The sequence below is a fragment of the Schistocerca nitens genome, chromosome 2 (genome assembly GCF_023898315.1).
Source record: "Schistocerca nitens isolate TAMUIC-IGC-003100 chromosome 2, iqSchNite1.1, whole genome shotgun sequence".
Lineage (NCBI taxonomy): Eukaryota > Metazoa > Arthropoda > Insecta > Orthoptera > Acrididae > Schistocerca > Schistocerca nitens.
Genome location: NC_064615.1, coordinates 27,223,527 through 27,247,539, shown reverse-complemented (window position 1 = coordinate 27,247,539; position 24,013 = coordinate 27,223,527). Strand labels below are relative to the sequence as shown.

Sequence of the window (24,013 nt, the reverse complement as noted above, 5' to 3'; positions counted from 1 at the left end):
AGTGAAGCAGGAAATCAGTGGTTTTTCCCGCTTTCAAGTCCATCGTGCAGTGAGTCAGTTCATACTGCTGCCTCCATGCACTAAGTTCAGGGTGTAGACTGAGGCAATGGTAACTGATCAAACACATGATTACATAATAATACATTTACTGTCAATGAATGGTACACTAAAGAACTTGCAGAAGTACTGTCTGAAATGGTCACATGCTGTGGTTGTGTGACTTCAGTATATAGCTTGAGCACTGATCCCAGAGGGTGCACACTCCTCAGTAATTGAATGTGTAGTATGGTCCCGCAGCTACAGAGAGACAAATGATGCACATGCAGCCAAACACATAAATTACCTCTTGTCTCAGGGGGGCACCATTTAATTTGCAGACATGACAGGACAGAGTGAATGATTGGCAACTGTTCCAATTCACATACATAATGGTGGGGAGCATGTGTTGTACTCAACCCACATGGTTCGTGGCTGACAGAATCTGCAATTGGCGTATATGTCCACAAGGCAAGGAGGTCTAGCTTCCACTGGTCTTTGCTTCTGTGTCTCCCATGCCCATGAGCACTGCACCAATGCCAGATGTTGGCCCTACGGTAAAATCTGCACTGACAGGTGAATACTGGTGAGCTGGCATCCACACAGTTCTGTGGTATGGCTGCCACAGGTTCAAGAATGCAGTGCCCAAAGAGGTGAACTGGTTTTTGTATCAGCAAATAAAATTTTAGCAGTCAAATGAATTGAAAAAAAATCAGTGCATATGCTGCCAACCACAACCATTCATTATAGACCAGACTATGAAGTACAGAGAAAGAATGGGAAGACTAAGCCAAAAATCTAAGTGTATCACTGATTACAATAAAGGAATGGGTGGTGCTGATGCACATGATCAATGTTTATCATGTCCATTCATGAGAAGGTATATGAAGGAATATAAAAATTGTATTTTTGTATATTACAAATGGAAATTCTCAAATCAAGTGTAATGTAAATATGGTAAACTCAACAAAAAGAAGGGCAACAGCCTTGCCTCAGTGGATACACCAGTTCCTGTCAGATCACCGAAGTTAAGCACTGTTGGGCATGGCTGGCACTTGGATGGGTGACCATCCTGGCCGCCATGTGCCGTTGCCATTTGTGATGCCAATTGTGATGCCAATTGAGGAGCTACTCACCTGAGTAGTAGCAGCTCCGGGCAAAGAAAACCATCATAATGACCAGGAGAGCAGTGTGCTGACCACACAACCCTCCTATCCGCATCCTCAGCTGAGGATGACACAGTGGTCGGATGGCCCTGATGGGCCACTTGTGGCCTGAGGATGGAGTGCTTCAACAAAAAGAAGAATTAGGTTCACTGATTTTTGTCTCAACATGGCAGTGCCCTTTAAGAAAAATGTTGCAGTTTCAGATCAGGACACTCAGTTAATGAGGAAACTGTGACTCCATTGAAGAGACTGGGGCCATTTTCTAGAAAAATACCACAGAAAACAAAAAACCAACCCCTACCGGAAGATGATAAGATGATGGGTACATAGTAACAAGAGGACAATGCAGAGAATCCTGCTTTCGAAGTGATCAGTGCAATGTTTGTCTACATATGGACAACTGTTTTAAGACCTATCAGATGCAATTAAGCTGTGTGTGAACCTATACCATACTATAATGTCCATACATAACAAAATAGCCACTGTAGAATAGCTTTTTGTACGTCACTGTAGTTGTCAAAAATAAGTGTACAGCTGTGTGGAAATGTTAAAAAAAATGTATGCCAATAGGTTCAAAAGAGCCAAAATCTCTTTCTTCCCACATTTTATACAAGCCCACAAAGCAACAACAATGGTATCTGGAAGATGATGACAAGTGAGGCATCAACCATCCACGTTGCAGACATGATGGCTTAAGTCAAATAACTACTTCCATGATCAAGGTCTAAACGTCAATATTAGCAAACCCCAGGTATTACCTGTTATGCATTTCTGTGCTCCATGCATTGGTCTGCTGCAGGTGAGCAATTGCCTTTCCCTTATTTTATGTAATAATACCAGAAGCTACATTACACCTCTTTGGTGCCAGAAACAATTTTCACAGCAAAACGAATAGTAATTTCCATGATCACAAAAAACTGCCTACATAGAGATATAAAAAAATGTAGGCTTAAAGGAATTAATTATTTTTAGAGAAATATTTTCAGTTCATCTCCAACAGGCATTTAAATGTTATTAATGTAGTAGTACTATTTAAGATACACCTAAAAAATATAAACTCTTAGCATAGTTTTAAAGCAAAAGGCAAGGACCCAGGTTTTAGTCTCTGTCCAACACGCAGTTGCAATCTATCAGGAAGTTTCAAACTTGTGTACATTTTTATGTATGACTGAGCTTTTGGGTATGATGCACTTTTAAATTTGTATAGGGCCTAATTTAGCATATTGGTGTCATAAACATGTCAGTATATGGAGACTGTCATTATTCTATTAATTAAATACATCTAATCAAAAGTTTAAAATGGCTGTGCTCGATAATTCATTTTTCTTCAATAACTGGGCAGTAATCAAAAGTGCAATTTATTTTCACACATTTCAATAATCCATTACTTGATAGTAATGCTGTTGTGTTCCTAATGCTTTGTATTATTTATGTAATCTTTATCATAAAATGCTGTATTGTAGTTTGATCTAATGTCTTAATTGTAATTCACTTTCATATAAACTGGGCTCACTCCATTTTGTTGTGACCTATTTGATGTCCAAAGCAATGAAAATAATATTGCTCAAAATACAAAACAATCCACTATTTCTGTATAACTGGTGCATATATGTGCGCTGTAATTCTGTTAATTTTTCAAGAATGTGCATAAGATATTATAACATTATTTGAGAGGATATATAATGATAATGTAATGTAGACCTCATCATAAATCAACCAACACTATAAAAAGTTTGTGTTATATTCAAATATTACATTTCTTCTGAAGGTTTCACATTAATTCAGATCCTTGCCTTTAAATTATTTGTTTTTAACAGCCTGCTTTTTTGCTGTGAGAGGAAGACACATCCTGCAAAAAATCATTTTCCAGTACCATTAGTCACATGTAAATAGTCAATATATTAAAATATAACAATACCACAAAAAAGATTTTCATTGAATACTAGTTTTTTAATGGTTTCCCTTTTCACAGTTCTCAGATTACACAGAATAAAGAGAACAAAAACAAAAGAATACTGAAATATTTATGAGAGTGACCACTGGGTTTCTGAAATGCTACTTTGTAATGAAAGATGAAGAGTTGAAAAAGTTACGAATTTTAGCATAAAATTCTGTAAGTAATTCTTTACAAAACTGTTGCAGGAAGAACTGAAGTTAGCTATCTTACTTATAAAACACAACTTTTCTCATGCTAGTTTGGTTGCCACATAGTATCCCACATACTGTTTACAGCCTATTCAGAAACAGAAAAATATATTACTTATGCCAGGGGCATTTTGTTGCTGCAGAAAGAAATTATCTGTATCACTTGATAGCATTATGGAAATACTGAATATAAGTTTGCTAGATAAAACTTTAGTGGTGTTCAAGCTGTGTCGTTTGTGCAAAAAGTTAATCTCCATATGTCATGAACATAATAAAACCAAGATTATATAATGTCCCTAAAATATGTTAAGGTGGCATAGTATTCATCAGTGCTATTGAGACTTCTACTTACAGTCTGGTGAAACATCCTAATAAGATATTGGTGACTACATTTAGCCTCTGTAACACTTTCATCTGTACTTGACTAAAGCATTCTCTGCTATAACCAAGGGCACACAGTTAACCCCAAATGACACTAAGCTGAACCTACACTTGGCATCTTAATTTATTAAAGTGCGAACAATAGCCATGTTGTATCTTCCAGCCAGATATTTTTCTCTTGGCATTATCAAACATTTTTCAAAACATTTTAACAATCAGTTATTTTCTGTAAAATGGTAAATATTACTAAAAGAATTACGGCACAATTATGAGATCTCCTTTATCACCACCCACTGACAACTTTCTCATGAAAGATTTTGATGAACATGCTTTAAACTTCATTTTCCTAAGGCCAACATATTTTTCTCAATATATGAATGACACATTATTAATCTGTCCTCACAGAACGAATGAACTACATCAGTTTTGGTCTTTAGAATTTCATGTAACTAAGTATCAGGTTTATGACAGAAACAGAAAAAAGTGAAGTTGTCTTTTCTGTAGTTGTTGACTGAACAGAAACCAGTGACCCACCACTCTATTTATAGACAGCCAACGTACACAGTCCTTTATCTATGAACACAGTTACGACCATGCAGAATTATAGAGCACTTTAATATATGGAACATCGACTATTTCAGATTGTGACAACCTAGAATCTAAATTAAAACATTTACCGGGTCATAGCATGTCACCCATTATCTCAGGTTTTTATGAAACTTTGTACACTTGCTTATCCTTATAAGAACATTAGCACATTTTTGTTGGCTCCCATTAAAACTTCTTTTTATATTCAGTTCTCAATATAGTGATGTTCTGATAATTTGAGTCTGAAAGACTCTCCATGCAAAGTGGTCCTTACATACGAAATACTTATAGCTCAGGTCTTTATGAAGCTTTTGATTTCAATTTTTTTTTTTTTTTCGTGAAGTTAAGAGGGGCACATAGCTAACAGAATTACAAAAAATATTAATGCACATCACTTTCCAGTTTCTGGAAAAATTACAAGGGCATTGGAAAACGAGTGTATCACATTTCTCCAACCTACCTGGAACCTAGTTTTGGTCTTAAATAATTCCCAAGATACTAAACGTTTTAACAAAACAAAAATATTAATGGGTTTTCTACAAATTGACACACAAATAAATTGGATACCTCAGTACTTTTTGCTGTAATTAAAAAAGGGCCATTCCACATTCATCTAGGTCTGATATCCACTGACTCATGCAAGGGTATCAAATTAAGTAATCAACATAACTTTTAATATAATTATCCCACTGAGAAACAAGACAGTGACTGCCTTCATGGAAAAATGTTTGTGGTTGCTTATGGAATCATGGTTGTACCCAGGCATGCACCTCTTCATCCAAAGCAAGTCAATGGTAACAAATGCCTTTTTTCAAGGATGCAAATATCTTTTTTTTCGGGGCTCCAAAAATATAGAAATTGCATGGTGATCATGACTGTAAGAAGCATGTGTAAGTGCTTCCAAGTGAAATTTCCTCTCTGCAGCCTTTACCTTTCCAAAAGCAAAACTGATTGCCACGTAACCAATCCTCAATATTCCATTCCATTCTTCTATGTGTTACTCTTGCCAGCAACTTGGATGTTCTAGTAACGGCTGTTAAGCTGATTGTGCAATTGTTCTCACATATATCTTGCTGTATTCATGAACTATGTGGATGATATTTTCCTGAAAGTCTGACAGTATGTCTCGAGTATCACAGATTCTAAATACCAGTTTGAATACCCATCTGGTTGGCTCTTCCCTCAATAATTTCAGCAATGTAACTCCATACAAACTTTCACAGATTGCTAATAAAATCTTCAATAGAACTGAAAAATGGTTACAACTGATGCTGAGCAATACAGTGTCTGGAAAAATACTGCCAAACCTGTCCTGTGGCGGATTCTGTCACAGGCTTATATTTATCTCATACCATAAATCAGATTTTTTATTGCAAAATAGTTCTTAAACAAGTTTAAACTTTTACTTAAGTTCAAGTAATGAAAAAAATTCTACAACATACTTTAAATTGTAGTTGAGTACGTTGTTCTATATAAAATTTCATCCATCAAGTAGTAGTAATTAAATTAAAAATATAAATGTTATTTTTGTTTGCAAGTTGACATTTAAATTGAATCTTAATTTAGTAATGAACGTTATTTATGTGTCACTTATAGAGTAAATAAATTAGAAAATCAAGTCATGGACTGATGTCATGCCAGTTTTTCTGAAATTTTCTATGAGATTAAATTTACATATAATAATCTACATCTACATCGACATCCATACTCCGCAAGCCACCTGACGGTGTGTAGTGGAGGGTACTTTAAGTACCTCTATCGGTTGAAGTAAAAGCAAAAAACAAGCCTAGTAGATGATAAAGTAATCATAGACTCATATCCAACTGCAAACAAAATTGAATATGTTAGCAATTATACACAAAATGTATTCTGTAAGTGTCCAGTATATAGTGATGATCATCAGTCTTGCTACTGATAATTTTATAATAATATTCTTTGTCACCTTCACTATTGCCTGCGTAACAACTGAATTCCTACCACTCTCTTAATGTTGCTTTCAACAGGCACAATGGAAAGATTGTTATATAAGGGGGTTGTTTGTGTTGTTGCCCCAGATGATAATTAGACAAAATATTTGTCAGGATTTGTAAGCGGTGAGTCCTTGAGGTACGGCAATACACGAACACGAGAAGTAAGTTAAAGTAGTTTTATTAACAAAGGCTGATTATAAAACACACATGCTACGCGCACCCATCATCACTGTGTCTGACATCCTATTTACGGTCTTATCGAAACACTCCCTGGTGAGCTAAGAAAAGAGACATATTCACACCCGAGACCACACTGGTTAATACAGCACGCTATGGATGGCAGCCAGTGGCTTACTGCCTGAATTGCACTGCAGCCGGACACACGTGTACTAACCAAGCAAATAGTCAGCATTCCAGATAGGTTGGATGGCAAGCGTGTGTTATGTACCGTATGGCTGTGTGCAACCAGTAGATCCTTACATCACTTTCCCCAGACAACCATGGGTGGGTCAAAACGACCTCCTGGGTGTTATGAATCTATTTCACCATTCGTGACATCAGAAGGCATTGAAACATGTATTTCATTTTCAGACACAGTAGCGTTCAGTACAGAGAAGCGTGCCTTCCGGATGGCAATTTCATACATGACAAATGCTGTTGATAAAAGACAAATTAATAAAAGCAATAAAAATAAAAATACAATACTGACAACCAAGTATGCGTTAACATTACTGAATGAGTTGAAGGACTTAATTCTGTTTGCTACTTCAATGAAGTTTAACTCATTATTGGAAGAAATAAAATTTTCATGGATGTCCTTAATTAAATCATTGTCTTCAGAAAAACTTGATAAGGAATGCTTTCCATATGTTAATATGTATGAATCATTGTAATAAACGGATAACATTCTTATTGACGGCAAATGTCCAGTTGCATGAAATGTAGTTGGCAATACACTAGGCATATCAAATAGTTCACAATGTGTGGCATTCAAGATGAATCCACTATTAATGAAGTTTAGTGTAACGGGTAGCTCAGGTGTATCATAGTTTTTATATGTAAATGTGACATCAAAGGTGGAGTTAAATGAGAAAATTATACCTTCAGAACATCGTTTAAGAAATGGGTGATAGAGACGCATTAAAATTCTAGGGCAATCATCTCTTAGGGGATGATTCATAAATAAGGACATGAAAAATTCGTTTAAACGATAACGCGAATTTGGTGGTTTTTAAGGAAATAAAGCGAATTCAGATGTTTTTAAGGAGGTAACGCGAATTCGGCGGTTTTTAAGGAAGTAACGCAAAATTGGAGTTTTTCAAGAAAATTTCTGCGTGTCTTTGTAAGAAGCGTCGTAAATCTAACGACGTTTGATGTTCAACTGTCGCACTACTTTTTGCAGTCGTGACGTTACTAGGACCTTTCGACTATCGACTTTTGCGAGCGCGTACAATCGACCTCTGTGTGAATTTTGATTATTTATTTCTTTCGCGGTGTGCCGTTTCAAAGCAATGGCGCAATGACAATCTATCACAAACACTTCACCAATGCTTATTACATGCGGTTAATAACGCAGCAACGATATAAGGCTTGATGAAATGTGATCATTGAGACAAGACAGTAGCCAAATGAGTAAGCCATGACGTAACGGATAGTTTCGTGGTTCCACTGCATGCTAATATATATTTTCTTCGATCGTAATATTGTCCACACAGTCTGGGTCTTTTGTTATGAATGTAATTCAAGTATTTGGAAGGAGGGTGAGCGCGAAAACTGCTAACACCGTTATCAGTCATTGAGCTTACAACTCTACCACAATGTTCTGCAATAAATGACGCATTTCCGTCTGATTACAGGTCGAAGAATGAAATAACTATTTCGGTGTTTTCTTCCGAATATGTGATGAGTTCCGAATGGTTGGTGCGGCAGGTATCTTACAGGACAGCGTTAATTTCTACGACGGAAACGAGCAGCTATAGAAGTCATCCTTTTGGGTTTCTAGCACGCTGGATTAATAAAAGGACAGCAACTTTAGTTAATCATTTTGATGTAGATAACAGCGAAAGTTGCAAAATTCAGTTACTTTTGCTTAATTGATGATCGGTTTCACGTGTCAGAACCCTTTCTCAAATCATCCAAACAAAGACAAAGGTGTACTCCGTGATAGTACGCAAACCAAGTTAATATTGTACATGACTGTGTTGAAGCCATTAGTCAAGTTTACAGAGACCATTCATTTGCAGGACAACTGTTTTGCGTATGCCCACTGCCAAACCTTGCCAATGAGTGCGTATTTTTCTACACTAATTAACTTACGAAAATTTTAATTAATATCGATATGATTGTTTTCAAATGTCGTTGAAATATAGTTCGTTTAAGCAGTTACCAGAAAGCTTGCCGCGCATGCGCAGTACTGAAATCGCGTATAAGCAGCGCCTACTCCTTCTTCTGGCTACTTGGAGTGTGGCTGTTTGGTGCATGAACAGTGAGAGGAAGCAGCCAGCATCTACCCTGAAAAATTTTTCTTACGCTGCCAAGCTGCCAGATTCCCGGATGCGCACAGCTAAGAGTGGGGGTACACTTCAGTTGACTCGTGTTTTGTTTGTGGCGCGTTTTTCAATCGTTTCGAAGCTAATGCAGTTCCCGCGTTCCGATATTTTACATTTACGCTTCATTGTTATTAGTAAGATAAGAATATCAGATGTTTTGTCTGTTTTCATCCCGTTTATCCAGATTTTGGTAATTACAGCTGAAAATGCATTACATAAATGAGTCTTACTACTAGTTGTATATGTACGTCAATTTCTATTAAAATACTGTGTTACTGATGTAGAATGGAATTTAAAACTCAAAACGTGTACTGAAACATATAATAAAATTTGTTTCCAAGCAACATCTGAGTGAACATTAAAAAAAAAAAAAATTAAGAAAATTAAATTTTGTTTTCTTTTTAACAAAGTTAAATACCTTTTGTAAATGTTTATAAATATTTTGTTACATAGGAATACTTACAAAATAACCTCCAAGCTTTCTTGGTGATAGTCATACAGAAAAATCTCTTGGGGATGCAGCCAAGACGTTTTATTTATTAAGAATAGCATTGCAAAGGCAGAGATTTTTCTTTACAGTAAAAGATTTTCTTCTAAGTTTCATTATTGCTATTTCGTAAGAAATTTTAATCATTTAACATACATATTTAAGTCGAGAAAAATTATTGAGTGTCATAAACTGATTGCGGACCTGAAAAAAAGGAAGTTCTGTGTATTTTTTAATCTTCTGGATACATCATTGATAAATAATTTTTTCCCAGTATTTAAAATACGTGTAACACTCCACACCATTGTGGCCAAGTGCAGCAACAATATACAAATGTTAAAAATTTAAATAATAGTCTCTGTTGCAGGTACTTAATTGATGACACGTTTCACTCTCCCAGCGGATCTTCAGATCATTCTTGAGCTGTGGAGACCGGCTTCTGTGGTCTCCATGGCTCAAGAACAATATGAAGAAGCGGGAAACATGTCATTCAAATATCTGCATCATACTGCTGTTTTCATTTTTACCTTTGGTGTTTGTTTTTAAATAATTATTTGTGTCAAAAATTTTTGTTAAAATAATGTTTCTCTACACTTGCCTCATGTTTGGCCCATCCTATCTTAGGAATAGTTCCATTTTCTACATAGCATTGAAAAATGGTCAAATATGACAAAACTAGATAACTGATAATAGAAAAAGCTTGCCATAAAATAACTCCGACAAATAACACCGAAAAGTGCAAAAAATAACACCGATTTTGGCCATAAAATAACACCGATTTTTTCTTGTCCCTATTCATAAACAATTCTTTCTCACAGCTGTACACACTACTGTCTAAGAATACTGCTGATGCGGGGCAAATTAACTTATGACTACGTTTACACGTATGCAAATAATTTTCATTTAGGAACACAAAATATCTTCGATCCCTGCTGATCAGTAGGTAATCATTCAGCACATACTTTACATGAATACCTGCCTGTCTCCATTTCACAGGGTAAGTATAAATCTTATACATTTCAAAATTATGCTTTGATCTAGCAATGGGTAGAGAAACAATAACAGTTAATTCATCTTTAATCATTAAGGAGTGTGTGGTTGTTAACTTATGGTAATTGTATAAATTGTAAGAGTTAACAGGGTAAATCGTAGTTTAGGTTGCATCTAGCTTCTGCTCAATTGATAGTAGGATCTATAAAAATTGTTCTGGATGTAGTAGTACACTGCTCAGACAATCATTTGAACTACTTTCTAAGGCTGTTCTTAAGTTAAGGGCATCAATTCTAGCATTTGATAAACTATCAGTAATCCTTAACAAAAGAGTGCTTAAATCTAAGTGTGCTCCCACAGCATTTAATCCTTGGAATAGTTCTGGATATTTGCATTCGTTTCATTACGAATTACATGGAAATGTGAGATAAATTGCTTTACAATCTGTTCAATGAAAACTGTGTGGTTAGTAATGGTTATTTGCATATTCTTTAATATGATAATTTCATTAGATAGGTAAGTTTAATCTGTACTGGACTAGATCAATTTGCTTCTTTACAGAATTGAACTGTTGTTGGATTTCACTCAGATTGTACTTGAGGACAAGTTCTGCATTACTTGTTGAAACTACCATGTTTGATCGTGGTTCAAACAAACCACCTGTACCCTGTGATACTATTACTACAGCATTATTAGAGTACGCTATCATAGCAAACATTAGAATAAAAATGAACATGGTTAATTAGTTCTAAATACAAGAGTTAACAATGAACATAAACTAAATGAGTTTATCGCAGTAACCTGTGGAATAAAAGGTTTAGTTTCGCTGTGCACTTGTCCAGTAGCTTCAATACTAAATTTTCACAACATATTCACATAAGCAAATGGCTGAAATAACCACATGCATTGCATTCTCAAACACTACACACATTTATGCAGATTGTAGGGGTGTCTGGAACAGGATTGCTCAGAACATGGCGATGCCTCGGCCTCGAAGTCTGGACTGTGACCTCACGATTCTCACTTCCTGGGTTTGAGAACAGCAAGTCTGCCTCTCGGTCGATCCTCGTCATCTTGCGATACTACAGGAAGTCTATCCACAAATGGCTTTGCATGACTAACATGGATGACAATCAAATGAAAGAGCAATTGGAACTTAAGAGTAACTGGCGACAACACCTCCAAGATTGGATGTGGTTCTTTCCGAAACTTCTTAAACTTCTTGACTTGACTCTTCTTTAACACCACGTTGCTCAGATACACAAGATCTCCAACCCGATACTGTGGAACTGCTGCTTGGCAGTCGTGTTGTCTTGCTTGCTGAAGAAAGGGTGGATGATTTCGCTGTTTCACTCGCGTCAATGCTTCCTTTAGCTTGTGTGTTAGAACCCTTAAGTGTTCATTGCTGATTCCGGCAGTTGATCGTGCAAAGTCCAAGGGTGAATGCATTCTTCTTCTGTAGACGATCTCATATTGACTTAGGCCAGTTGAGCTGTGCATTTTGGCATTGTAACAACTTACAAAGTATGGTAAACAGACACCCCAGTTGTCGTGTTTGCTGCTCAAATATTGGCTAACCATTTTAATAATATTTCTGTGGACTCGCTCGACTCTTCCATTTCCATCCGGGTGTGCTGGTGTAGTCCTTAACTGAGTTATTTGCATGAGCTTTCAGGTCTGTTTAAGTAATTCACTCATAAAATTCGTTCCTTGATCACTAATTATACTTAATGGTGATCCAAACTTAAGAATCCATTCTTTTACAAAAACTTTAACTATAGTCTCAGCAATCTGATCAGGTATTGGTATCATGAGAAGGTATGTAGAGAAATGATCTAACATTGTCAATATATATTTGTTGACGTCTTTAGTTTTAAATGGTCCTACGACATCTAGTCCTACTCGTTCAAATGGTTCACTTGTCTCTGGCAGTTATTGCAATGGTGCTCTACTTTTTCCTACATTATTCCGTCTGTTACAGGAATCACATTGTGAAACAAACTCGAAAACGTCAGCTTTGCGACTCGACCACCTAAATATTTGAGCTATTTTAATGTTTGTTGCTTTTTTACCGCACTCTTCTGATAATAAAGAATCGTGTTGTTCTCTCATGATTTGCTCTTTCATGTTTTCTGGAATAACTAGGCAGTTTCCTTTACTAGTGATTTTGTACAATAATCCATCTATTTTGACAAAACATTGATCATTTTTCCATAATTTGCATAGTGGATCTTCTTTTTGAGCTGCCTTTAACTCTTCTTCTTGACTTATTGTAACACAAACATTGACTTTTTGACTCATTTCATCAGCATTCCCATGTTGATTACCAGGTCGGTGAATAACCTTAAATTGGTACTCACTCAGTCTTAATGCCCATCTTGTTAATCTGGAACTTGGATACTTTAAGCTCAGTAACCATTTAAGTGCGGCATGATCTGTAATAACTGTAAATTCTCTTCCCATTAAGAAACATCTGTTATGTGTTATACTAAAAACCAAAGCACAAATCTCCTTCTCAGTAGTAGTATAATTACATTCTGCTTTGTTTGATCGTCTGGAAGCAAATGAGATTTGATGTTCATGACCATCAACTTCTTGAGACAAGATTGCAGCTATGGCAAAATTGGATGCATCTGTTGAAAGAATAAAAGATTTACTGAAATCTGGATAGGCAAACACTGGGGCTGTGGTTAGAGCAGTTTTAAGTTCTTCCATTGCCTTTTTGCATTCTGTTGACCAATTAAATGTGGCTCCTTTCTTCAGTAGCTGTGTCATTAAACGTGCTATATTCACATAACCGTCTGTAAATCGTCTGTAGAAATTTGACAATCCAAAGAATGATTATAGTTATTTCAAATTCTGTGGTTCAGGAAAATTCTTTACATCTTCAATTAATTTTGGATTAGGTCGAACACCTTCACTGGTTATAACATGACCAAGATAGTTAACTTTACTTTGTGCAAAATGACATTTATCTATTGATACAGACAGGTTTGCTCTTCTTATACGCTCAAAAACAGCTTGTAGTCTCTCAGTATGCTGCTTCATGTTTTCACCAAAAATCATTACATCATCAAGGTAAATAAGTGCTTGTGCTGGGGTAAGCCCTCGTAAAACTGAATCCATCAGGCATTGAAATGTAGGTGGAGCATTACGAAGTCCAAACGGCATACGAAGATACTTGTATACTCCTGCTGCTGTTACAAATGAAGTTTTTGCTTGATCATCTGGATGCACTGTTAACTGGTGATAACCACTTGTTAAATCACATACTGAAAAAATTCAACATCTGCCCAAGTAATCCAAGATTTCCACTAAATTTGGTAAGGGGTAAATGTTGGGTGTGGTCACAGCATTCAAAGATCAGTAATCCACACAACAATGGAACTGTGGTTCTCCAGAAATTGATTTCTTATTTACAATTACGACAGGCGAACACCACGGTGGGTCTAAAGGATCTCTTGGTTTTAAAATTCTGGCTTCTAATTGTTCTTTAATCATGTCTTCTACCAACTCTCTTTGACTAAATGGTATTCGGTAAGGTTTCTGTGTGATTGGGACTGTGTTCCCTGTATGAATACGGTACTGAACTGAATGAGTGAAGGGTAAATCTGCATACTCCAACAAAACAGGCTCTAAAATCTTCTGTTCATCAGCTGTCAAATGTTTTATCTTCTTCCAAATCTTGCGCATCAGTTCATTATTAACTTCATTTCCTCGTAATTTTGCGGCACTGTTACGAAAATCTGTGTTTATAACTGCAGCGTTTGTTACCTCATCTGGAAACTGTATTACGTTCGTATTACTTGTGCTCGACACTTGTGAAACATTTGTTCCTTGTGGCAAAACAACATCCTCATCGCTCATATTCATTATTGTAACTGGGACTTTTGCGACATTCTGTCTCACCATTGTAGCGGCACCTACACTTCTAGCAACATAACAATGCATTGTATCCAGTAACTCACTTTTCTCGGATTGCTCAGTTAATAACAAAGTTTCTTCCTTGCTTCGGGGTGACTTAACTTCAACGTAGATTGTCTTTCCTGCTCCCATGGGAATTTGCCGAGGCTGATCAATTTGAACATCGACTCAGACGGTTTGGAATGTTGCATTGTTTGGGTGGTCAATTCCCACGACGTCAGTATTGCTACTCCTTTGAGTACGATCTGAAGAATGATTTCCTAGGTTCTAGTAGCTATGGCCTAGTCTGCTCTTTCTTACTGCGGCAAATATCTCTGCCTCGTTAGTGGACAAGAAATCAAATCCGAGTACACCATCATAACGCATTTAGTTATTTGAAACCACTTGCACCCCTGCTGTGTATTTATCTTTATTTTCACCTCCATCTTGGCCTTGGCCAAGAATTAATTCTAAGTCTAATTCTAAGTCTAAGTCTAATTCTTCTCCATAGTTACGTGGCTTTCCTCCGTTTAACCCTCGCACTTTTAATAGTGGCGGTTTCAGTTTATCCCGTTTATTATGCCACATCACATTAATGAGGTCTGTGCTCCTGTGTTAATAAGTGGTTTGATGTTTCTCCCACGCTATAGAGCACCTGTCACGAAGTCATTTTCTGTCTGATTTTTGCTGGAACTAACAGGAATCACTGTCTTTGGCAAGGGGCGGACGGAGTGGTGGCACGTACGTCCCCGTACTCGTTTAAAGCTCTGGCAGATTGTCAGTTGTTCGCATTACCTTTCTTCTTGTTGCGACAATCTCTCAAAACATGACCCTGAATTCTGCAATGATAGCAGATTGGCTCTCTTTACAATCCTTACACTTGTGACCCAGCTTTTTGCATCTGTAGCATTGTACTGTTGTGTTGAAAACTCTACTTCAATGAAACCAACAGCTGATTCTACTGCTTCCTGAAACATTTTACATCGCGCCAATTGAACAGCTTTGCTTACTTCCTTTCCGTGCAACCTATGAATGAATGCGCCCAAGGCTCTCTGGTCGGCTTCGAACAACTGAATGCAATTTTCATTTTCATCTTCTACTCACTCGTACGTTTGAGTGTTGATGTTTCGAATTCTCTCAGAAAACTGCTCGATAGATTCGTCTCGTCACATTTGCAAACTGTAAAGCTTCTCTCTGTAAAATCTGATCACGTTTATCGGTTTAAATCTCTGAACAACAATCGCTCTAAACTCATTGTAATCTTCTGTTTTCACACAAGCAGGCTCCGCGATAATGAAATCTTGTGCTGCTCCCAGAATTCTTAATTTGGCAACCACTAGCTTATCGGCATCAGTCCAGGATCCCAACAGGGCGGCACCTTCAAGTTTACAAAAAAAAACACCTTCACATCATCTTCAGGTTTCACGCTAAACGCTGGAACTGATGGCAATAATGAAAAATTCTTAATTGTAGTTGTACCTGTACTGCATGAACTATCATTTGCCAAGTCTTTCGGAATCTTATGCTTGCTTCTTTCTGCTTCTAACTGCCGAATCTCTTCTTGCAGTTCATTAGGAACAGTTTGTAGATCGACAACGTTACTCTGAATGGATTGTGACATTTCGTCTAATTTAACGCCAGTGACACACTAAAATGTAAAATAAAAATCCATCACTGCCTTTCATATTCTAGCCAAACTGGAGTTGTTGTTGTTGTGGTCTTTAGTCCAGAGACTGGTTTGATGCAGCTCTCCATGCTACTCTACCCTGTGCAAACTTCCCCATCTCCCAGTACTTACTGCAACCTACATCTGTCTGAATCTGTTTAGTGTACTCATCTCTTGGTCTTGCTCTTCGATTTTTACCCTCCAAGCTGCCCTCCAATACTAAATTGGTGACCCTTGATGCCTCAGAATATGTCCTACCAATTGATCCTTTCTTCTAGTCAAGTTGTGCCACAAATTTCTCTTCTCCCCAATTCTATTCAATACCTCCTCATTAGTTATGTGATCTACCCATCTAATCTTCAGCATTCTTCTGTAGCACCACATTTCGAAAGCTTCTATTCTCTTCTTGTCTAAACTACTTATTGTCCATGTTTCCCTTCCACACATGGCGACACTCCATACAAATACTTTCAGAAACAACTTCCTGACACCTAAATCTATACTCGATGTTAACAAATTTCTCTTCTTCAGAAACGCTTTCCATGCCATTGCCAGTCTACATTTTATATCCTCTCTACTTCGACCATCATCAGTTGTTTTGCCCCCCAAATAGCAAAACTCCTTTACTACTGTAAGTGTCTCATTTCCTAATCTAATACCCGCAGCATCACCTGATTTAATTCAACTACATTCCATTATCCTTGTTTTTCTTTTGTTGATGTTCATCTTATATCCTCCTTTCAAGACACTGTCCATTCCGTTCAGCTGTTCTTCCAGGTCCTTTGCTGTCTCTGACAGAATTACAATGTCATCAGCGAACCTCATAGTTTTTATTTCTTCTCCATGGATTTTAATTCCTGGTCTGAATTTTTCTTTTGTTTCCTTTACTGCTTGCTCAATATACAGATTGAATAACTTTGGGGATAGGCTACAACCCTGTCTCATTCCATTCCCAACCACTGCTCCCCTTTCATGCCCCTTGACTCTTATAACTGCCATCTGGTTTCTGTACAAATTGTAAATAGCCTTTCACTCCCTGTATTTTACTCCTGCCACCTTCAGAATTTGGAAGACAGTATTCCAGTTAACATTGTCAAAAGCTCTCTCTAAGTCTACAAATGGTAGAAACGTAAGTTTGCCTTTCCTTAATCTATTTTCAAAGATAAGTCGTAGGGTCAGTATTGCCTCATGTGTTCCAACATTTCTACGGAATCCATACTGATCTTCCCTGAGGTCGGCTTCTGTCAGTTTTTCCGTTCGTCTGTAAAGAATTCCTTTTAGTATTTTGCAGCTGTGGCTTATTAAACTGATAGTTCTGTAATTTTCACATCCATCAACACCTACTTTCTTTGGTATTGGAATTATTATATTCTTTTTTGAAGTCAGGGTATTTCACCTGTGTCATACATCTTGCTCACCAGATGGTAGAGTTTCGTCAGGGCTGGCTCTCCCAAGGCTGTCAGTAGTTCTAATGGAATGTTGTCTACTCCCGGGGCCTTGTTTCGACTAAGATATTTCAGTGCTCTGTCAAACTCTTCACGCAGTATCATATCTCCCCTTTCATCTTCATCTACATCCTCTTCCATTTGCATAATATTGTCCTCAAGACCCTCTATATACTCCTTCCACCTTTCTGCTTTCCCTTCTTTGCTTAGAACTGGGTTTCCAAAAAAATGGTTCAAATGGCTCTGAGCACTATGGGACTCAACTGCTGAGGTCATTAGTCCCCTAGAACTTAGAACTAGTTAAACCTAACTAACCTAAGGACATCACAAACATCCATGCCCGAGGCAGGATTCGAACCTGCGACCGTAGCGGTCTTGCGGTTCCAGACTGCAGCGCCTTTAACCGCACGGCCACTTCGGCCGGCAACTGGGTTTCCATCAAAGCTCTTGATATTCATGCAAATGGTTCTCTTTTCTACAAAGGTCTCTTTAATTTTCCTGTAGGCAGTATCTACGAGGTGTGGCTAGAAAAAAACCGGACTAGTACTGGTGAAACAATAAAACGAATGCAATAAGGCTGAAAGTCGCGTGGCCTGTCACGTGACTCTCGCTCCGCCTACTGCTCGAGTTTCATCTGCCTCCTGCACTCAGTCTGCCCGTGGCGTCTGTTTTAAGTAGTTGACGTTTTGTCTGTGCGTCGGAAAATGTTGAGTGTACAGAAAGAACAGCGTGTTAACATCAAATTTTGTTTCAAACTAGGAAAATCTGCAAGTGAAACATTTGTAATGTTACAACAAGTGTACGGCGATGATTGTTTATCGCGAACACAAGTGTTTGAGTGGTTTAAACGATTTAAAGATGGCCGCGAAGACACCAGTGATGACACTCACACTGGCAGACCATTGTCAGCAAAAACTGATGCAAACGTTGAAAAAAGCGGTAAACTTGTTCGACAAGATCGCCGTTTAACAATCTGCTCTGATTGTTAAACGGCGATCTTGTCAAACAAGTTTACCGATTTTTTCAATGTTTGCATCAGTTTTTGCTGACAATGGTCTGGCAGTGCGAGTGTCATCACTGGTGTCTTCGCGGCCATCTTTAAATCGTTTAAACCACTCAAACACTTGTGTTCGTGATAAACAATCATCGCCGTACACTTGTTGTAACATTACAAACGTTTCACTTGCAGATTTGATGTTAACATGCTGTTTTGATGTTAACACGCTGTTCTTTCTGTACACTCAACATTTTCCGACGCACAGACAAAACGTCAACTACTTAAAACAGACGCCACAGGCAGACTGAGTGCAGGAGGCAGATGAAACTCGAGCAGTAGGCGGAGCGAGAGTCACGTGACAGGCCACGCGACTTTCAGCCTTATTGCATTCGTTTTATTGTTTCACCAGTACTAGTCCGGTTTTTTTCTAGCCACACCTCGTATCTTACCCCTAGTGATGTATGCCTCTACATCCTTACATTTGTCCTCTAGCCGTCCTTGCTTAGCCATTTTGCACTTCCTGTCAATCTCGTTTTGAGACGTTTGTATTCCTTTTTGCCTGCTTCATTTACGGCATTTTTGTATTTTCTCTTCCATCAATTAAATTCAGTATCTCTTCTGTTACCCAAGGATTTCTATTAGCCCTCATCTTTTTACCTACTTGATCCTCTGCTGCTTTCACTATTTCATGGCTCAAAGCTACCCATTCTTCTTCTGCTGTATTTCTTTCCCCCATTCTTGTCAATCGTTCCCTAATGCTCTCCCTGAAACTCTCTACTACCTCTGGTTCTTTCAATTTATCCAGGTCCCATCTCCTTAAATTCCCACCTTTTTGCAGTTTCTTCAGTTTTAATCTACAGTTCATAGCCAATAGATTGTGGTCAGAGTCCACATCTACCCCTGGAAATGTCTTACAATTTAAAACCTGATTCCTAAATCTCTGTCTTACCATTATATAATCTATCTGAAACCTGTCAGTATATCCAGGCTTCTTCCATGTATACAACCTTCTTTCGTGATTCTTGAACCAAGTGTTAGCTATGATTAAGTTGTGCTCTGTGCAAAATTCTACCAGGCGGCTTCCTCTTTTATTTCTTACCCCCATTCCATATTCACCATTTCCTTCTCTTCCTTTTCCGACTATCGAATTCCAGTCACCCATGACCATTAAATTTTCTTCTCCCTTCACTATCTGAACAATTTCTTTTATCTCATCATACATTTCCTCAATTTCTTCGTCATCTGCAGAGCTAGTTGGCATATAAACTTGTACTACTGTGGTAGGCGTGGTCTTCGTATCTATCTTGGCCACAATAATGCATTCACTATACTGTTTGTAGTAGCTTACCCGCATTCCTCTTTTTCTTATTCATTATTAAACCTACTCCTGCATTACCCCTATTTGATTTTGTATTTATAACCCTGTAATCACCTGACCAGAAGTCTTGTTCCTCCTGTCACCAAACTTCAATAATTCCCCTATATCTAACTTTAACCTATCCATTTCCCTTTTTAAATTTTCTAATCTATCTGCCCTAATAAGGGATCTAACATTCCATGCTCCGACCCGTAGAATGCCAGTTTTCTTTCTCCTGATGACAACATCCTCCTGAGTAGTCCCTGCCCGGAGATCCAAATGGGGGACTATTTTACCTCCGGAATATTTTACCCAAGAGAACGCCATCATCATTTAACCATACAGTAAAGCTGCATGCCCTCGGGAAAAATTACGGCTGTAGTTTCCCCTTGCTTTCAGTCGTCCAAACTGCAGTAGACCAACCTGAATTCCAGCGTTGGATGTCCCCGCGTTGTCGGAAGATGTTCGTTCTGCCGCTGCAGCTGCTGCTCGAAGTTCACATTGTGCTGCACCTCTTCAGGACTGTAGATTTTCCATAATTATCCCCATGCTGACACCATTTATACAAGGGGTTTGTTTGTGTTGTTGCCCCAGATGATAATTAGACAAAATATTTCTCAGGATTTGTAAGCAGTGGGTCCTTGAGGTACGGCAATATGCGTACACGATAAGTAAGTTAAAGTAGATTTATTAACAAAGGCTGATTATAAAACACACATGCTACGTGCACCCATCATCACTGTGCCTGACATCCTAATTATGGTCATATCGAAACACTCCATGGTGAGCTAAGAAAAGAGACATTTTCATGCTTGAGGCCACACTAGTTAATACAGCACACTATGGATGGCAGCCTGTGGCTTACTGCCTGAATCGCACTGCGGCTGGACACACGTGTACTGACCAAGCAAATAGTCAGCATTCCAGATAGGTCGGCTGGCGTGAGTGTGTTACTTACGGTACGGCTGCATGCAACCTGTAGACCCTTACAGTTACACATTAATCTTACAGCTATGACTTACTTAGAAAAGAGAAACACAGATGCTTTCACACAGGCAAATACTTCTCATCTACACGACCCCTATCTCTGGCTGCTCAGGCCAGACTAAAACTGAAATGTGTCCAACAGGAGCAACAATCCTTAGTGGAGTGGGGAAAGTTGGGGAATAAAGGGTGTGGATGGGGACAAGAGGAAACAGTGCTGCATTTCAGAGCCTGCAGAGGCTACAGGTGGTAGACAAGGCTATACAGTGCAGTGTTGGGAGGCTGTGGGGGAGGGAGGGAAAGGGAAAAGGGAGCAGAAAGGAGAGGAACAAAGAGGGCAAAAATATTGGAGGGTGCACTGGCAGAGTCCAGTACACAATGAGGATGGAGACGTGAGTGTGGGGGAGGGGGGAGGAATTGGTGAGTGCACTGGCAGAGTGTTAAGTTGAGGCCAGGATGATTTTTGAAGCCAAAAATGTGTTGTAAGGATAACTCCCTTCTCTTCCATTCAGGAAAAGTGGTGATGGAGGAGAGGATCCAGATAGCCTGGATTTTGAAGTAGCCACTGAAATCAAGCTTGTTCCGTTGAGCTGCATTGTGTATCAGGGTAGTCCACTTGGCTCTCGGCCACAGTTTGGCAGTGGCCATTCATCCTAGTGGTAGTCATACCAACATAGAAATCTGAGCAATGATTGCAGCAGAGCTCTTACACAACATGGCTGCTTTCTCAGGTGGCCTGTCCTCTGACGGCATAGAATAAGCCTGTGACAGGACTGGAATAGGAACTGTTGAGTGGGTGGACTGGGCATGTCTTAGACCGGGATCTTCCACAGGGATGTGATCTGTGTGGCAGAGGGTTGAGACTGGAAGTGGCATAGGGATGGACAAGGATCTTGTGGAGGTTAAGTTGGCAGTGGAACACAACTTTAGGAGGAGTGGGAAATATCTTGAGTAGTATGCCCCTTTTGTCAAATCATGATGATAAATAATCAAATCCCAGGTGAAGGATGTGGTTCAGTGTACCAGTCCAGGATGGTATGGTGACGAGGGGGATTCTCCTTTGTAGCTGGTTCTGTGTAGGGGAGGGAGGTTTTTGAGGTGTATGGGGTTATGGCATGGGAAATCTGATTGTGAACTAGGTCTGGGGTAGTGCCTGTCTGTGACGGCCTTTGTGAGACCATCAGTAATGCTGGCCAAGGGAGCTGCTGTCACTGTAGATACACACTCCTCGGGTCTTTAGGCTGTATGGAAGGATATTTTTTTTTTTTTTTTTTTTGTGTGTGTGGAAGGGATAGCAACTGTCAAAAATGCAGGTATTGTTGGTGGTCTTAATGTATAATGGAGACAGAGGTGTCAATGGAGTCCTCAAAGAGGACGAGGTCAATGTCCAGGAAGGTGCAACTCTGGGTTGAGAAGGACCAATTGGAGTGGATTGGAGAGAAGGTGTTGAGGTTGTGAAGGTATGAGAACAGAATGTCTCAGCCCAGAGTCCAGATCATGAGGATATCATCAATGATCTTGAATTAGGTCAGAGCTTTTTGGGGTTGTGGGGGGGCTAGAAAGGTGTTCTCTATACGGCCCATAAACAGGTTGGCATAGGAGGTGCCGAACGGGATTTGTTTGTGTATCTCTCCTTCGAAGGAGAGTTATGTGTCAGGACAAAGTTAGTAATGTGTATGGGGAATGAGGTGCTGGGTTTGAAATCGGAAGGATGTTGGGAGAGTTAGTGCTCAACAGTGGCAAGACCATGAGCATGAGGGATGTTGGTGTACAGGCAAGTAGTGGAGATGAGTAGGTATCCATTGGGTAAGGGGAGGGGGGGGGGGCTAGTGGAGAGTCGGCGAAGGAAGTCGTTGGTATCTTTCATGTGGAAGGCTATATTTTGGGCAATAGAATGGAGGCGTTGGTTACTAATGGCCAAAATTCTTTCAGTAGGAGCACAATAACCAGCTCCAATCGGGTGTCCAGGATTGTTGGGTTTGTAGACTTTGGGGAACACTTTGAAGATCGATGTGTTGGTTGTAATAGGGCCGAGGAGGGAAATGGATCCATTGGAAAGGTTCTGGGAACTGCCTAAAGCTATACGCAGGGACTGGAGGTTATGTCGGACTTCTGGCAAGGGATCACTGTGGCACATTTGATAGGTGGAGGGGGTGAGACAATTGTTAGGCGCATTCCACCTGGTAGTCACTGCAGTTCATTATGACAGTGGTGGGACCTTTGTCTGAAAATAGGTTCTTAGATCAGGATTCGGAGTAGGTATTAAAATCCATGGAGAAGAAATAAAAACTTTGAGGTTCGCCGATGACATTGTAATTCTGTCAGAGACAGCAAAAGACTTGGAAGAGCAGTTGAACGGAATGGACAGTGTGTTGAAAGGAGGATATAAGATGATCATCAACAAAACCAAAACAAGGATAATGGAATGTAGTCGAATTAAATCGGGTGATGCTGAGGGAATTAGATTAGGAAATGAGACACTTAAAGTAGTAAAGGAGTTTTACTATTTGGGGAGCAATATAACTGATGTTGGTCAAAGTAGAGAGGATATAAAATGTAGACTGGCAATGGCAAGGAAAGTTTTTCTGAAGAAGAGAAATTTGTTGACATCGAGTATAGATTTAAGTGAAATGAAGTTGTTTCTGAAAGTATTTGTATGGAGTGTAGCCATGTATGGAAGTGAAACATGGGCGATGGACGATAAATAGTTTGGACAAAAAGAGAATATAAGCTTTCGAAATTTGGAGCTACAGAAGAATGCTGAAGATTAGATGAGTAGATCACATAACTAATGAGGAGGTATTGAATAGAATTGGGGAGAGGAGGAGTTTGTGGCACAACTTGACAAGAAGAAGGGACCAGTTGGTAGGACTTGTTCTGAGGCATCACGGGATCGCAAATTTAGCAATGGAGGGCAGTGTGGAGGGTAAAAATCGTAGAGGGAGACCAAGAGATGAATACACTAAGCAGATTCAGAAGGATGTAGGTTGCAGTAAGTACTGGGAGATGAAGAAGCTTGCACAGGATAGAGTAGCATGGAGAGCTGCATCAAACCAGTCTCTGGACTGAAGACCATAACAACAGGTCAGGATTTGTTTTGAGGCTGTGTATGGCTGTCCTCTCTTCTGCTCAAAGGTTGGTGTTCTTAGGAAGGAACCTGAGGAGGGATAGTAGAGCCAAGTTGGAGTAAAGAATTCCTGGAAGGTAGCCAGGGGGTGGTGTGGAAGGGAGGATGGAGAATAATAGTTAGATGGTGGTATGAACTGGGAGAGGCAAGGTTCAACATTGCAGTTAGGTTGGCTTGGCTTTAGTTGGAAGGATTGGCTTCAAAGAAGTGTTTCCATTGCAG

General features: G+C 39.0%; 1 protein-coding gene and 1 pseudogene across 1 annotated transcript in view; both read left to right on the top strand.

The window, feature by feature from the left end:
- Positions 1-1,013: 1,013 nt before the first annotated feature.
- Positions 1,014-1,131, top strand: LOC126238688 (5S ribosomal RNA; annotated as a pseudogene).
- Positions 1,132-8,751: 7,620 nt separating this feature from the next.
- Positions 8,752-24,013, top strand: part of LOC126235686 (uncharacterized) — a 134,062-nt gene continuing 118,800 nt past the window's right edge. Inside the window, exon 1 of the mRNA XM_049944428.1 lies at positions 8,752-8,861. The gene's annotated coding sequence lies outside the window, so the exon portion shown is untranslated. The remainder of the gene's footprint in view (positions 8,862-24,013) is intronic.